This window comes from Amblyomma mixtum, chromosome 3 (assembly GCF_055824585.1).
Source record: "Amblyomma mixtum isolate Tamu chromosome 3, ASM5582458v1, whole genome shotgun sequence".
Classification (NCBI taxonomy): Eukaryota; Metazoa; Arthropoda; class Arachnida; order Ixodida; family Ixodidae; genus Amblyomma; species Amblyomma mixtum.
Genome location: NC_143014.1, coordinates 54,409,158 through 54,426,029, shown reverse-complemented (window position 1 = coordinate 54,426,029; position 16,872 = coordinate 54,409,158). Strand labels below are relative to the sequence as shown.

Genomic DNA, 16,872 nt, shown 5'->3' with positions numbered 1-16,872 from the left:
GCCCTTTTTTAGAGGCTAGTTTTCTTTGCCTTCTCTCGAGTTCTCCGCTTATAGCATGCGCTGAAATAAACGCTCCGTATGTGTGTATAACGACGAAAGGAATTCCTCTCCATTCTCTTTATGAACCACAGTTGAGCAGTGACGATCGAGGCCGCAGCCGCAACCTGTGATGAAAAGTTTACCTGCAGTTTTCTACAGTGCACACAAAAACTCGAGTGTAATCAACAGAAGTGTTGAGACGCGGAGCCTTCAGACAACCTCGAGCTCGGTACGCATTCCGCCAAAGCTGCAACACAGGCGCTGCGCTTCCTGCGCTACCATGGGCGTCCGGAAGGGGGGGCAAGGGGGGGCGGTTGCCCCCCCTTGGAATTACGGATATTATTTATGCACTAGTAGAAAACAACTACATAGCTGCCGCCTCCCCCATAACCGGCCATCGGGTGCACCCCCCTGGAAAAAGTTCTGCGGACGCCCTTGTGCGCTACATCGGAGCACGGACGTTCACTAAAAAACACCGCTGATTGACAGTCTGGTAACTGTGGAGGGCCCATTTCCCAAGAGCCAGTGCGTAAAAGGGCCCTCGGCAGCGGCGTCAGAGGAGGATGGCTTGCAGAGGCTGAGCGCACTCTCTCCTAGTTTTTTTTCCTCCATGGCCTTCAGCGACCGTTTTCCTGATGGCTGCCCAGCGTCCATAGCGGGAGAGCAGGAACCGGGAGGCTTCGTCCTGAGGTGTCGTGCAGAGCGAGGGCCGGCAAGCACTCGCGTTACAGCCTGGAATATGGCGAACGGCGTAGACGGAACGTGGCGCGTGATGCGCTGGCGTAGGGCCCTAGCGCCTGAAAAAAAAAAAAAAAAAAGAAGCCCAGATTCTCGTAGGACAGGCAGACCACTGCTAGACAGACTGAAACTGAGATAAAAAGGGTGCTTTATTCAAGGCTTTACAGTTCGAAGAACCCTTTTTTTAGTCTAAGCATTGTCAGCGGCATAGTACAATGCCAGCAAATAGTGCCAGTATATTTACTCTGCCACCAGAATAGAGCTAAGACGTGCGAACTAGCAGAGTGGCTTACTAATATTGAATACTTAACTCTTAACTATTACTGTTAGCCTCCTTAAATACGGAGAAACGTGTAGCCCACCTTTGGTAATATCCATATCAGTTTTTACAATTGCAAAGACGCGCTTACCCTCGGCACTGTGCACCAACAAATTTTTGCCATTTCAACGAGTTACATGCACTGGAGAGGTTTCGTTGCGTACAAGCTTCTCGAAAGCGCGTATAGTTTGGCGCGATGTAGCCAGAATTTGTCGGGCCACAGCGCCGCGGGTAAGCGCGACGCGCGTCTTTGAAATTCTATAAACTGATATGGATATTATTTACGGTTGGCTACATGCCTCTCAATAATTAAGGAGCCTAACAGTAATAGTACAAAAATTAACTGTTCATAATTAGTTTACCAGCCTGCTGGGAAACGGGTGATTACTAAAATTAACTAATCGTTATTTAAAACTTTGCTTTTTGGGCGCAAGATGCTTTTGATTGAAGGCCGTCAACATCGAAGGCGAGTACAGTTTCTAAATGTTCTGAATCGGCATCGTGGTTCGAAATATTGAAGGTGAAAAATGCGGCTTTGAAAGCCCATTAAAGGGAAACTGCATAGGTTTTAGAAATCAGCGAGCTTAAGAGGGTCGAATGTGTGAAACTTGCAGGTAAAGCATGCGAAGTCTTTTTGGGTTAGCACTTGAAATAGTGAAGTAATCGTCGATTAAAACCAGGATGCCCTTCACGCTTCTCCGCAGCGCACAACGCCAAGTGGGGGGCACATGATCACGTCATCGAAGGTATCAGTACATTTCCAACGCACAAACGTCTGCTTTGAAGGAAAAAAAACCACCACCACCGAAGGTAAACCCTGCCGAGAGTTGTTTGGCAGCGAGTCAGGGTAGGGTGTGGCTGACGACAGCGCTAATTTGAAATTATACCTTCCGGAGGAGAAGCGCAAAATTCAATCGTCGATTACGTCACTATTTTTAATGCTAGTGTAGAAGCACTTGACATGTTTTACCTACAGCCTATATAGATTTGAATCCTTGAATATCGCGAAATTCTCAAAAAAGTGCTGCAGTTGCCCTTTAAGTTGGCTCTCCCACGATGCACATTCATAAAATGGCGCAATTCGCATTTATACTGCATCAAATACTGATGCAGTTTGTGTATTTCATGATGTAGAATGAGACCCTACCTAGTCCAATTAACATGCCGGCCACTACTACCACGTCGCTCATAGCCCATGTGTTGCTTCAGGACATGAAACTTCAAATGTTACAACTTCCAGAAAAAATTGATAACAAAGCCACTATAAATAGCACTTTATAACGGTTAGAGCATGCTTGTTTTCCACACTAGCGTACATGTCAACCAAGTCGCGCCTTTGCATACATCTTCGAAAAACGTAGCGCGAAACACAAGACACAGGTAAGGTGAAGACAGGACACGAGCGTGTCCTGTCTCGTGTCCTGTCTTCACCTTACCTGTGTCTTGTGTTTCGCGCTACGTTTTTCGAAGATGCAATTGCTCCGACTAGCCCAGTTCAGCTTACTTGTGCTTTGCATACACCCTTCTTAATTGTTACAGAGCCGAACACCTGAGCCAGTCTGTTCTTGCTGCCTGTGGATTCCAGACATTAATAATTTTTCCAACAGCACAATAGAGTGCAACAGTCATGACCAGGAATTGGTAAATTATATACCAGAAAACCCTTGGGTTGTGCAGAGTACTTCTCGGATTGCATGTCTCAACAATAAGTTTCACAACTTCATTTTTGCACTAATCAGGCTATAACTGCTCAGAGAGCCTGATTTCAACAGACAGCCGGTCATTATTAACTGAATTCTGGCATTTCTTGGGGAGCTGTATTGCTATGTTCTTGTTGAACAGCAAGAGAAAGAAGACACGTACAGTACGGGGTTCCCTGGCGCCTTTTTTGACCTGTTAGCATTCACCAATAGTAAGTGAATTCAAAGCCCCTGGTCATAACAATGCTCAGACTAACAAGATACACAGGGCTTCCAGAAATCAACCTTGCATTTTGTAAAAGAAAACGCAGCAAGAGCAAAAGCAATCAGTACAGTATATGTGCAGCCAAAGCAGAATTATTAACAAACAAATACGTGAACACTTATAAACATAAAAAATAATTAGTGCAATAAAAGTTCAAGAGAGGGCACATAAGCGGGAGGCAGCAATAAAACCAAATATTTTAGTCATATATTAACGCAATGCATCATGAATATAAACAGTTAATTTGTGCTTATATCTGGTAGGAGCACTGTGTTTCGACTTTGTATCTGTGCTTCTGTTGATGAATGAGACGTACCCATGCAGCCTTGTGTGGCATCCTTTCAACCAGATCCTTACACTCATTTGATATGCGGGCACGCTACATGATTTCCTCTCTGAAGGCTGAATCTAATTCCTTTATATAATATAGACATTCTTCAGAGGCTGCGGCAGCTGACTTGAAAAGGCGCTCAGAATCACCATATTCCTTGAGTAGTGTGAAAAGTCGATGTCGCTCAAGCAGACAACCACCGTCTGCAGCAAGCAGTGTTCTCTCACACGTGCACACTGTAGTTCTCAGACCAAGAAAGCTCTGCAAAAGAGTGCTAGCGAAATGGTATACAACATTTCCATATACTATGTGAGGAGCATGTTGTGAAGGCCCTTGCACGTCAGATGAATCTCAGCCTTGCGGCTTGCTGTGGCTAGTGGTTTGTGTGCTGCTTTGTGACAGCAATGCGGAAACACCTTACAAGTTGGTGAGGAGTGCATTTTTTGTCACTTCGCGGTATCCTTGAGAAAGTTTGAAAACTTTGCCAATCCTGATATCTTTTAGAGAGTGGCAACGAAGTGGTGCGGATTGCCTGATTACAGCGTTTTTTTTTTTTACCAGTAAGTGAGAAAAAGGTTTGCAAAGGGTCTTGCAGCAATCGACGAGAGAAAAGGTGAATAAATTCAAAATCTTCTTTTAGATAGTCCACAGCAGGAGCAAGGCTTTGATCGTAATCTGCCAACCTTTGATAGAGCGTGGTTGCTTGCCCCGAGGGCAACGAAAATGCCAACGGGCAATCCTAATTATATGCGACTCAAGGAAGACATGGTGTACCGAGCCCTCAAACATTGCTTTGCCTTGCTTGTTCAGGGTTGAACTGCCCAGGCTGTCAAAAAGCTTGTCTGCCCTTTACGCAAAGCCTGCTGTAATTAACAGGAAGACCCTGATTGGTGATGAGAGTGAGGAGTGCCAAAGACGCGGATTTGCTGAACACTTGTGTGGCATACCTAACTCGCATGTCATCGAAGGGCGTCCTGCAGATGTGTTGTTCTTTAGTTTCTTTGCCAGCCTGCTTTTGAGATGTTCATCTGATGACTACAAATACGACTCATAGATAGGATGGATGAGCATTCTCGACAGGCTGACATATTGTTCGACTCTTGATCACAGATGACTGCTGTCGCCAAATGACCTTTGGTTTGAAGCCGCTGGTGTGCTTGGGGATAGGGACCATGGGCTTCCCCGCATGACGAGGAAGTGGGCAGACTACGCAGGGAAGTCTTTTGGAGAAGCAGTAAACTTGAAGAATTAATTAGGTATTTACAACATAAACAGGGAGACCAAAAGTCAGGAAAGAAGCTCAATGACACACGACACATTGCGGATTAAGTACCGATGATATTCCCCAGGCCCCCAGCTAGGCAATCCGATCTCTGGCCAAGTGTCCAATGGGCCTTGGGCCTCTACATAGGCTCCGCCTTCACCACGTGACCGCGCACACATCACAGAAACACCACAGGCATGGAGCAATCTTGGCGCCTTGCAGTCGCGGACTGCGGTCTGCCGCGGGCCGACCAGGCCCACAGGGTCGCTGGCTCGTTATGCGGCGACCCTGATCGTGGGAGACACGAGTGCTGACAGCTCACACCGATGAACTCTTCACTGAAGGTGGGAAGGACGAATTAGCCCCCCCCCCCCCCTTGTCGGGCTGCTCAGGGGCAAGCGGGCGATGGGTTGGCACCGCCGCCGCCCCCGCTCGCTGTCTCCTCTGCCGATCTACGGGAGAGCGCAGTTCGGTAGAAACGCCGCTGTCAGCATCTTCGGCGAAGTGAATTAGCTGCTTTTGTTCACAGTGACTCCGTCACCAGAAGCGCCCCCACGCCAGCGTCTCTTGCGTATTCTCCAAAAAAAAAAAAAAGAGCGCCTTTGGTCAACGTACCCCGATAGCGCCTGCCTGGCTCGTCTCTCACCGCTGGTCGGGCCTGCGATCATAACACCGCTAAATTAAACCAAATAGCAGCTTGCATACTGCAAGAGCTGATGATGCTTTGTGGGCCGCCGCAAAGGCTACTCGCTGAATCCAACTTCTTGATATGCCAGACACCGCCATAACAAGAGCTATGTTTGCCATACGCGAAGTCCTTGTATTTCCATCACGTAGAAGCCAATTAGAATACCTCCTGATCGATTATACATAAAATTTCTTTTCAAAGATATTTCATTGAGTGAAAGACAACGTGCTTTGTCTTGCAGCGGCCAATCTTTTGGTTTTGATTCTATTGCATTCATGCCACCTGGATTGATACTAAGATTCGTTTGAATGTCTGCAAGCCAACGCCTCAGCGTCTTTGCATGCGACAAATGAATCATTTCTCTGAAGAAGCGATAAGATTCTGGGGAGTGCAAGAACAAATTGAGAGTGAATTGTTTAATTTGTTTTCACCAGTGCTTTTTGGACTATGCAAAAGAGCAGAGCCTGATCTGAAAAAAGGTCTTGCAGGAAATGTGGTTCAAGCTTGTTTAGAGCCTCTTGGTGGGTTACTCGCCTTGTCTCGTGTCTTTTTTTTTTTAATCCGGCCCAGTGCTTTCCTGTATTTGTCGCTTCGAGGATGCAGTTTCCCAATCTGCTTTAGGATTTGGTGCGTGTATGCAGTTGTGCGTCTCCTCCCTTTTCTTTTTGGTGTCCGGTGCAGATGTCACCGTTGCATGTCCAACCCTGGCCTGTCTGGCACCACTGAAGCCACTAGGCCAGCTTCAGCTGAACAAATGTGAAAGAACACAAAGACTTTTTTGTCAGCCTCATAGAGCAACCTATAGATCCCACACAAATTACTATTAGGGTGCAAGCACAGGGCGACTAATTGTCCACCATACAATGCCATGTCAATTTTTGTTTGAAGTGATCAGTATGCTCAGGCAGAAATGAGCATGCATAGGTGAAGTTTATCATGTGGTGGTCCGAAGATTTTCCCATGAAAGGACCACAAATTCACAACCACAGGAATTCACTGTGGCAAGAAAGCATTCCATCAAAGAACATGCAAAATTTCATGAACCATTGAAAAAAGCAACAACCCTTGCAAAGTAATGGTTTCTGTAATAGTTCACACTCCAAAAGTTACAAAAATGCGATTTCCTGGCACATTTCTCTCATCCGATATGCCAGAAAGTTGAGACGAGTCACATTCGTGTAAACGTGCGTGTGACACAACTGGCATCACCAGTGCTCTATATATGTTGCAATATCAGTAAATTAAAAACATTGTGAACAAAGTGGCTGGAATGGACGGGCAACTTGCAACATGCCACGGCCTCTGCGCGTAAGTTGGTAAATTGGTTTTAGAGGAAAGGAAATGCGCAGTATCTATCGCGCATATCTCGGTTGGCACCTTAACCGCGCCGTAAGGCAAGGGATAAAGAAGTGAGTGAGAGAAGAAAGGAAGGAAGAGGTGCCGTAGTGGAGGGCTCCGGAACAATTTCTACCACCTGACGATCTTTTACGTGCACTGACATCGCACAGCACAAGGGCACCTTTTGCATATCGCCTCCATCGAAACGCTGCCGCCCCGAACGGGTTCGAACCCGGGTATTGAACCCGTACGGGGCGGCAGCGTTTCGATGGAGGCGAAACTCAAAAGGCGCCCATGTGCTGTGCGATGTCAGTGCGCGTTAAAGATCCCCAGGTGGTCGAAATTATTCCGGAGCCCTCCACTACGGCACCGCTTTCTTCCGCAATTACATTTTCGTTAATCTAACGTCGGATATCGGGTTGATTGATGATCATTTACAATTTATTCTTTACCAACAGACTCCTAAATCAATATGTCTTTTCCACAGACTGTATCACCATAACCCCCTGTTAAAGGATCATCTTTTTTCGAGCCCTTCATACATTTCATCCCGTTCCGATCATATATTTAAAGTCGGTGTTCCATTTTCGAGAACCAAATTGTGTCATGATTCTTTTATTCCTAAAACCAGCGTTGACTGGAACGACCTTCCGCCCTCCATCGCTGCCATTACCGATGTTGAGAACTTCAAGAAAACTGTGTTTTCTGCCATCATATAACTTGTTTTGTATAACTATGCACTGTATTTTTTTTGTTGTTGTACCACTCCTTTCTGTAATGCCTTCGGGCCCTGAAAGTATGTGAAATAAATAAATAAATAAATAAATAAATAAATAAATAAATAAATAAACTAAAAAGTTAATTGACGAATTTTAGTTAATTCTTCCCCTGATCAGTACTTTGAACCCGTTTTATAGTGCCTCCTATGACCCTGATCTATTCGCCCAAGAAAAACAAATTTACCTCCTAAAGCCTATTTTTGAAATTTGCTTTAAGTCTTGCCTATAACGCCTTGTATATGTAGCCTTTGCGAATGTATATATCGATAGAATGAATTAAAGATGCATAAGCTTTATTTCTGTTAAGGAAGAACAAAAATAAAAGACGGGGATCGTTGGTAAATGCCCCCACAGCCTCCAAGAAGTGGTGCACGATAAATTCAAATTCAAAAAAAAAAAAACGAAGGCTATTCGTTACATGAATAATGGAGGTTTTGTCGCAAGAATGCATGCTCTTTAGCTGATTCGTGCTGCTGCTATTTCTCCCTATTCGGTTACGCCTCATGCGTTTGAAGCGTCGAGTGGGGAAGGTAAACATTTCCGATGACGGCGGTTTCGGTTGGGCCACTTAAAACGCTGAACGCGCTGTCCTCCAGCACCAGAGACGAATGAAAAATAATGAATTACGCGATGAGCCACGCTGTAATCACAAACACGTATGTGCCGTGCAGTTGCCTACCGCCACCTCTTTCGACTTCAGCATGAAAACATGCCTGCAGACACAGCACCTGGGAACAGCACAGCTACGCAATAGTCTTTTCATTAGTCAAACGTAGCGTTTGTTCGTGAACGCTCTATCGTCGAGTGCTTTGCATAGTGCTTTTTCATGAGCGTCATGCGGTCGGGTGTTTTCGTCGACGAAAGGCATGCAGCAATGCTGGCAGTTTGAAAATGGTTTTAAAATCCCGGCGTTATGGTTGCTTACTATTTTAACTCCATATAAAATTCCACCGCATGTCCAAAAACGTATTTTATTTTATTCCTGCTATATCTAATTTGTTTAATTTATTTAAAAATTTCAACAATTGATATATTTTCTGATTTCAGTCATTCTACTATTCTACTTAGTTTTTTTTTTTTTTTTACCCGCACATATACCTCTTTAGCATTCACCACCGTACCTTGGTCCATCGTCTCGCGTGGGTATGTGCCGTGTTTACTGTGGAGAAGAAGAAGAAGAAAACCATGAAGAGCATGAGTATTACCGAATTCCTGCTTCGAATCGTGAACAGCTTACGATCAATGGGTTCATCTCGAAGCCCTCCATCGACTAAGACCACTGGTGGCTCAGTGAGTCCTGCATTGCCACTTTCTCACCCACTTTACCGGCCAACGCCACGGGGCTGGCAGCTAGGCCTAGCACCTTCGCAGCGGAGACGCTGCTCCGCCGAGCCGCCGATGCGGCTGCGCAGCAGCGTTCGAGCGGTAGCATTCGCTACGCCGCGTCGACGCCAGCCTGACCATGGCAGTTAACGCATCGCAAGCATCAGCAGTGAGAGGATACGACCCCGCGGAAATGGAATACACCACCGTTGCAGCAACTCAAATGAAGCCACCTCCGCCAGTTATTCCAGGGGAGCCACCGACCTCTGGATGGAACACCCTAACCCGCAAGAACCTCGCAGATGCGACGCGACCACCACTATGACCGATTCAAGAACCAGCCACACAACAGAACGCACCTGCTTCCAGGGCGACCAGACTCCCCCGGCTGCCCAACCTGAGTAACTTCACATACAAGATAGCGATGAAGCCTCGAATAGCGTTTGACCTACAAGCAATTGCCACTCGCTCCTTCGACCTTGAAGAGCGCATGCAGGCATCCCTCACCACTCGGCTGCAAGAACAGCCTAGGCTTAGAATCCTGAGTCAGCAGAATATCATCATGGTGTGTACGAACGAGACAGACGCGCACCGCCCCGCCGCACTTACTCACATCCAAATGAACGGCAGAACTCTTGCAATTACCGCATACATCACCCTCCACAAAGATGTCTGTAAAGGGGTAATTCTCAACATCAAGCCCGACGCGAGCGATGACTCCACCTTTCAAGCACTGTATTCGCCTGACCACCACATCCTAGGTGCGCGTCGACTCGGCAAATCATCCTCTGCAGTAGTAGTGTTCGCTGGACACCGAGTCCCGCGTTCACCATCAACTACGGCTGGTGCGAGCGCCGTTGCCATATCTACCGCAAGACCAGACCAGCATGCCTCAACTGCGGCACGCCAGGGCATAGACTCGACGTCTGCCCTCAACCCAGAAGAACACTATGCCAACTGTGCGGCAACCCGCCCACCGAGGGAGCACATGAGTGTAAACCCATGTGCGCCCTCTGCAAGGGTCCCCACAAGACCTATTCCAAGGACTGCGGAGAGAAGTTTTACTCTCCCAAACCGAAAGCCGCAACCTCATCAACCACCACAACACTCTTGGAAGTCCACAGCCAAGACTCAGAAGACAACCAATCTTCTCGAGGGAGACCACGGACAAGGGAACAGCCACCCAGCAAAAGAGGCACGTCGTCGTCAAAGTCCCTCCGGCGTTCCGGCTCCTCGAGCAGAAAGCGATCCAACTGGAGGCCACGAGATGCAGCTGGGGGCCGAGAGCGCCAGGAAGGGCAACAACCTCAGTACAGCTGGAGCACAAAGAAACAGACGTCCTCGGGCCACCGTGCTGGTTCCAGAGGCCAATCCCAGCGACCCATGAACCGAGCTACAGACACCAAGGTGAGCTGGGCAGAATGGCCTCCCCTTCCCAATTCCTCGCCCCCCTCACAGAAAGACAACGTTATAGAGTCACTCCAGCAAGAAAACAAATAATTACAGGCAATGATGACGACACTCACCACACGCCTCAACGCCATAGAGCAGAACATGCGCCCAAACACAAACCCGAATCCACAACCCGATTCTCAACCTCTAAACGCACCCGCAACACAACCCTTGCTCGGGTAGATATACCAACAAATCATTCAAGAACTAACATCATTCAGAGAAGAGTTCCGAGCCTGCCAACAATACGTAGAACACCAAACTGCTGAAAGCCGCGAGAACATTGCAAACACCAAACACCACATGGAAACTGCAATTTCAGCCAACCGCGACGAACTACCGGAAGAAAGACACAAATATCGGCTCACTTGACCTGTGATCTCGGACGATCCATCAGAATGTGGTCAAACATGTCAGCTGATTCAAGAGTAACGCTGTGGCAGTGGGACTGCCGGGGATTCAAGCGGAAAAAAAGCGGCCCTTTGCCTCTACATCTCTCAAGAAAAAAGAGCCCCCGGTGGCCATGCTTCTAAAAGAACTACTTGCGACAGGATTAAAACTCATGGGTTAGAGAGCGTACCAACACGACCAATTATCTGCCATACTAAGTTCACAAATCATACACAGCCTTAATGCACGAACATAACGACATAACGCATTGCTACATCACCCTCCTGCCGCTATGGAGAGGCGAGGAAGGCATTCATATAATGAACGTCTACACCCCACCTAAGGACCGACAGCCCAGGCTAGGCCATCTCGTTAAAAGGTTCCTGGCGCTGACGGACAAGGCTCCCTGTGTGATTGGGGGGGGGGGGGGGGAATTCTGGACTCGACTCATCTGGACTCGAGACATCAGGAACAGCCTAACTAGGTTCACAAAAGTGGTCCAGACGACCGAATATTGTCCCGCGGTCGACCCATATCTCCTACATTTGTGGAAGGCGCGGTGCTGTCTCACCAAGAGATAGAGAAAACAGCGGCATAATCTCAAGTTACGGCTCCGTATTCAGCACATCAACACCCAAGGTGAAAAGTACGCATGTATCCTTGTCCAACAAAACTGGAATTCGCTATGCGACAGTATCCAAGGCACTCTCGGAGTGTCTAAAACGTGGCACTTATTAAGATCCCTCATCGACCCTAGAAAGAGCAAATCCGAAACCTATGATCGGATGAGCAAGGTCGTTCACTCACCAATCTAAGGTCCAATCCAAGGGCGGATGACCATCGCCATAACGAATCCCGTGGGCAAACTGATCAACTGCGCATCAGTGCGCACGTCCAACCCCACTCACGCAGAGGAGGCAGCCATTGCGCTAGCGCTAGCTACCAACCCAAACGATAATGTTCTCACAGATTCCCAAAATCCCTGCAGAAATTTAAACAAAGGGCTAATCCATCGATCAGGTCTCGAATTCTTAGCCAAACATCCTCCTAATCACGCCTCAGTCATATGATTTCCAGGGCACACGGAATACACAGGAGGGAATGATGCCGCCCACCGGCACGGCCGAGCTCTCTTATACCGGGATTCCCCCTTAGCCGACGACGCAGAGGAACACGTTATACAGCCCATAATCAGCTTCACCGAACACCTACAGGCCTACAGACAGGCCAGAGAGACATACCCCACACCTCACAAAACTCTAGACAATGCAGAAGAACACACCCCTCGCCGACTACAAACAGACACTCTCGTAACTCCACTTAAACTCCACCAATGGTACCCCTCACTCTACACACCAGAGTGCCCACACTGTGGAGAAATAGCGACAGCTTTTCACATGGTGTGGGCACGCCAGTTCAATCCTGCCACAGAGAGACTTCCGAATCCCAATTTGGAGCAGTGGGAGGCCATTCTGCACAGCGAGGACAACGACCAGCAACGAGGACTGGTTTTCAGGGCCCACGCTGGGGCGCAGGCCAGTGGGCTGCCGGAATAGGCGGACCACCCAAGGCTCCAGTAATTGCTATTGTTTAAATGAAGTTTTAAATCAATCATGAAGAGCATTGACGAGCGGTGGAGGAAATTGGAGAGGAGGAAAGCGCAGCGCCCAATCCGATGGTAGTGGAGAGGAGGATAGTGTAGAGAGGAGGTAACAGGAGAGAGTAGAGAGGGGACAGTGAGCTCGCAGCCAAGTATATGAGTTTCGCGAAGGTTGCCACTGACTGATACTCGGTTATACGTACTGCATTCGCAATGCTAGCGCATACCACACTGCATGAATCGAAATGATCACACGTGAATTTGTTTTTATTTTAGACTTCGTGATTGGCTGCCATATTGGCTTCGTGATTGGCTGACAGGAGATGTACTTTTTGACTTGTATTAGACTATAAATATAGGATTCTTCTAATGGTCGATGAAGTACAGCGCAGTGCAAACACAACTAGTGCACACAGAGGACGTCACTGTACATGTCCTTTTCGACGATTATATGACTTGGACAAGACCGATTCGTCGGCATTGCTCTTGTGAAGCCACACAGCAGATGCATAACGAGGTCTCTAGGCACAAATTCGATTAACCACATTTACTGAAGTATAGTATATGTTGACATTGAACTCACCGATGCTGAGAGGCGGCAGGTTTAAGGACGGCGGAAGTGTAAATGGGTAAAATAGATACACTTCTACGTCTCTGCGACGTGTCATGTGTTATATTATTTACTGGTGCGACTGCTATTCCTCTGGTCGTTTAGGGTGCGTACACGTGCCCACAATTCATTCGTGGCAACGCCGCGTGCTCGTACTGCTCCACGGAGCCACCATCACCAGTGCTCTCATTCTCTCGCAGGGTCTCAGCGCAGGGTCTTCACGCTAACCGTGGCGGTTAACGGGTTAGTGCGGCGCGCGCACGAGAGGGTTGGCGTACCGTGGTTTTTCGTCTGGTCTTGCGTTGGCACAGTCTCTGGCACACGAACATGCCCGTGCAGCATGGAGGAGTTCAACAGCTCCGCGGAGTCCTCTTCCCACCGTAGTGCAGAGTATCTCAGCCCCGTCATCTCCCGCTGCTGTGCGGGCTGTCGGCTGCAACGTGCACAAGTATCTGCGCCACCTCACGCTGCGGGTCGCAGCCCTTGCCCCAGAGTACGGAGAGAAGAAGCGCCTTCTTTTCACATTCCTCCACTTTTCGCACATTACGGCACTTCTCTGCGAACATGTACGTTACCTTTTAGGGAAAACTGACTTGCACCCCCAACAAAGCAGGTCCAACGAATTTCAAATTAGCCGCTCCCACATGGGAGAAAAGTGGTAGAAAGCATGCTTAGAGCGCCAGACTGCCTGAAGAAAATAAAAATCTCTCTGCATTGTGAGAGCGGACTTCAGCCCGTGTAATCCCTCCTTCAGTCTTCGGCTTGTTTCGGCTGCCGTAACAAGAACCGCGAACAAGGGCCATCGTAACTAGGAATGGTGTGTGTCCTGGTATACGTTCAGATCATCTCATAAACATATATACAATCACATACAGGTCGTTGGACCTAACAACTGTGTTAACCTTTTAGAAAAACCTTTTATTTTTCTTAGATACACATTTAGAAATGTTAGTCTGGTAACTCAGTTTCTTTCATTTAAACTTCTTTTTAGGCGAGTTAGGGCATTATGATTTAGTAAAAAGTTATTGCGCAAAAACAGACAACTACAGAGAGACAGCACACATACACACGCGTTTGCGTATGTTTGCCGCCTCCCTATGGTTGTCTGTTTTTGCGCTATAACTATTTAATAAATCATCACATGGGGACCGTAGCAACGCTTGCTGTACGCTGCATCTTCACGAGAAACCATAACTCATAACTTCAGCATGCGCAATTGCTTATTCCTGGTACGCCTTTGTTCAAAACAGAAAAGAAATAAAAGCACAGATTTCGCACTGCCTCGTATTTGTGGAGCACGAAAACGTTTTGATCTCGTTCAGTGTTACATATTTCGGAGCTTTTTTTTTTAATACTTCGCTCAGGAAACCTTCATAGCATTATACCAGAGTGATACCATCGAGGCTCTGATCGCGCCACTGTACTCCCGTCCCCCCGCGATGGCAGTGATATAGGATGACGGCTTCAGATTTTTCAGGGCGTTCGCACCCGCGATGCATCGGAGTTCTCAGGAGGACCAGGGGCATATTAGAACTCACATTTCGCTATTATTAATACTGTACTGCCTTAGTGTGAGCAACCGCATTATACACATTTACGAAGTGCGGAATGCAGTGCATAACTGGAGCCTTCGCGACAGTTTCTGCATGCACGCTCGAAGTCAAAAGTTTACGAAAGGCGACACCGTCGAAAAAAAAAATCATTTCTTAGCATCCTAGGCGTATTGCTTGGGATTTAATGGTGAGCTGTGTAATTCGCACAGTCAGAGTTAGGCTGCCTGCATGTATTCCAGGATACATGTCAAGCGGCGATGAAGTTTTTTTTTTTTTGCCCTAATATTACATTGCATTTCCTTTTGACCGCGGTTGTACAGGGGCGGCCGTATACAGTGCACGCTTAAGCGACCAAACTCCGCTGTTGCTGTCGCGCATATACGGTAAATACATTTCGTATTTTCTTTTTCTCGTAACGCGTGAGGTGGCATAGAGCACCGAAGAGTGCTTTATATTACTGCGGCTGCGACTGTACGCGGACGGCCCTGTCCAGCCAGCACGGTGACCAGATTTAGTGCTGCTATTGGTGTCGCAGTGACTTCATTTATCTTTATTTGTTTGGGGCAACGACGATGCATATTTTATTGCTCCACACAAGTTTGCGGATGTGAAGCTTCGCAAGACCAATCTAACTCTCTTAAACCAGCCCTGACGACTATGCGCCACATTAAAACGTGATTTCACGCTCTTGTAGTCAATGCCGAGGACACAGTACTTTTTTTTATAAAGGAAAGATACAATATACTCGAAAACAGCGCAGCAGTGCCTGGTAAAACACTGTTTAATTTGTACAAAGGAGCAGTTCAAAACACACAGGCGCACACTGGAGAGAAGAAATCAATGTTCAGAGACGGTGAGGCATCATCGCATAAGCTTGACTAAGTATTCTACTTCACACAAGCAACTTTGTCCACTCCGTCGCCGGAATACGAAGAATTCCAGCTTTGACACACACGGACCATTTCTTACATGCGTTACACAAAAGCCTGGTCGAAGTCTCTCTGAATGCTGAAACGTCTTGCTCAGTGCGATAAAGAACAGAAGAAACGTTCAAATGAGAGAAGAAAAAAACAGCAATTCAGGCAGCGACGCTGATGAACGCCCACCGAGCTGGCCATGAAGCTTGCGGCTGTACACAGGCAGTGTCCGAAGTGTCAGATGGGTAGCGACGATCAGCACCAGCGGCTGCAATGACTCCAGGTAAGTGGCGGGTCTCGGGAGCTGTTGCCTACCTCGTAGCAATGCCAGACGCAAGTGAGGCTTCAGAGAAGCTTTGGCCCGATCCCAGGGCGAGGAGCTCCGGCTGCGGCCAGGGCAAGGGGCGGCTGCGGCCGCGGCCCCGTCCCATGTACGTCATGCTGAGGCCTACAAGACCCGTGCCGTCGGCTTCCAGCTGCTGCTCTCCCGATGGCTTCTGTTGATTCATGCCGCAGGGTCAGAAATTCGCAGTCTTCGCTTGGAAAGATACAGCGAGGGCTAGAGAGCACTCGTGCTGAAGCCTGGAATATGGCGAAAGGCGAAAATGGAGCGTGGCACGTGAAGAGCAGACGCGGAGCCCTAGAGCATGCAATAGTTAATGCCGATGATGATGATGATGAATTTTAATGGGGCAAGAGCACCTTGGCCAAAAAGTGTCATGACACAATGTGCCTTTTGTCTGTAATAAAGGACCAGGGGGGGGGGGGGGGGGTAACGACAATTTTCCCAAGCACTTTGAATTGAAGCCGGGCACCAGCCCAGGGGAAAGCTTGTAACCAGTTACCACCGGTGGCTACCCGGAGAAACTCGGGATCAAACCCCGCACCTCTCGTATAATTCGCACGATGCTGATCACACGAGCACTTCTTGGCGCTGCCAGGACTTGAGAACGAGAGAATAAATCGGTGCAAGGAAAGTTTGAGAGCCTGAGGCAGACTGGTCCTTGTGGTGGAGCTTGGGGAACGGGAAAGGCAGCCAATATATGCGTGAAGTGAAAGGGATATATGGCAATGGGTGAAGTTTTGATTCGTGAGAAAAAGTCATAAAGCAGGGAACTCTCCCGTATAAAGTCGTCTCTTATGGTCATGTTCGGAATCAGGCTTCGTCTGCATGGTCTAATTGTTGCGCAAAGGCTCGTGTGCCGCTTGCGCCGCAGTACTTGATGGTGCGGGGAGTACGCCTGGCGGAATAGAACAGTGACTGCGGCCGATAGGTTTCTCTCAGGTTTTATGTATATAATTCGTTTTATTTATTTCTTAATTTCCGTTATTTCTTCATTAAATTTGCAAGAAAATTATGCAAGAATGTCCAGCTATCTAGCCACGTCTTTTTAATGCCCTAGCCTAAAGGCTTCCACTCCGTCGAAGAGCCGTCGTCTGTCTGTCCAAAGCCTGCTTCTGACAGGTGGCAACCTTCCCATCGTTGTCTCATTGTCCCGTTGTCTGCTTGCCTTTCGGTCCTTCGGCGACCTGGAAAAGCTGGGTGCCAATCACCTGGCTGGCAGG

At 47.9% G+C, this 16,872-nt stretch overlaps 1 pseudogene; it reads right to left on the bottom strand.

Annotated features, from left to right (window-relative positions):
* Positions 1–3,271: 3,271 nt before the first annotated feature.
* Positions 3,272–15,815, bottom strand: LOC149350230 (uncharacterized; annotated as a pseudogene).
* Positions 15,816–16,872: the final 1,057 nt, after the last annotated feature.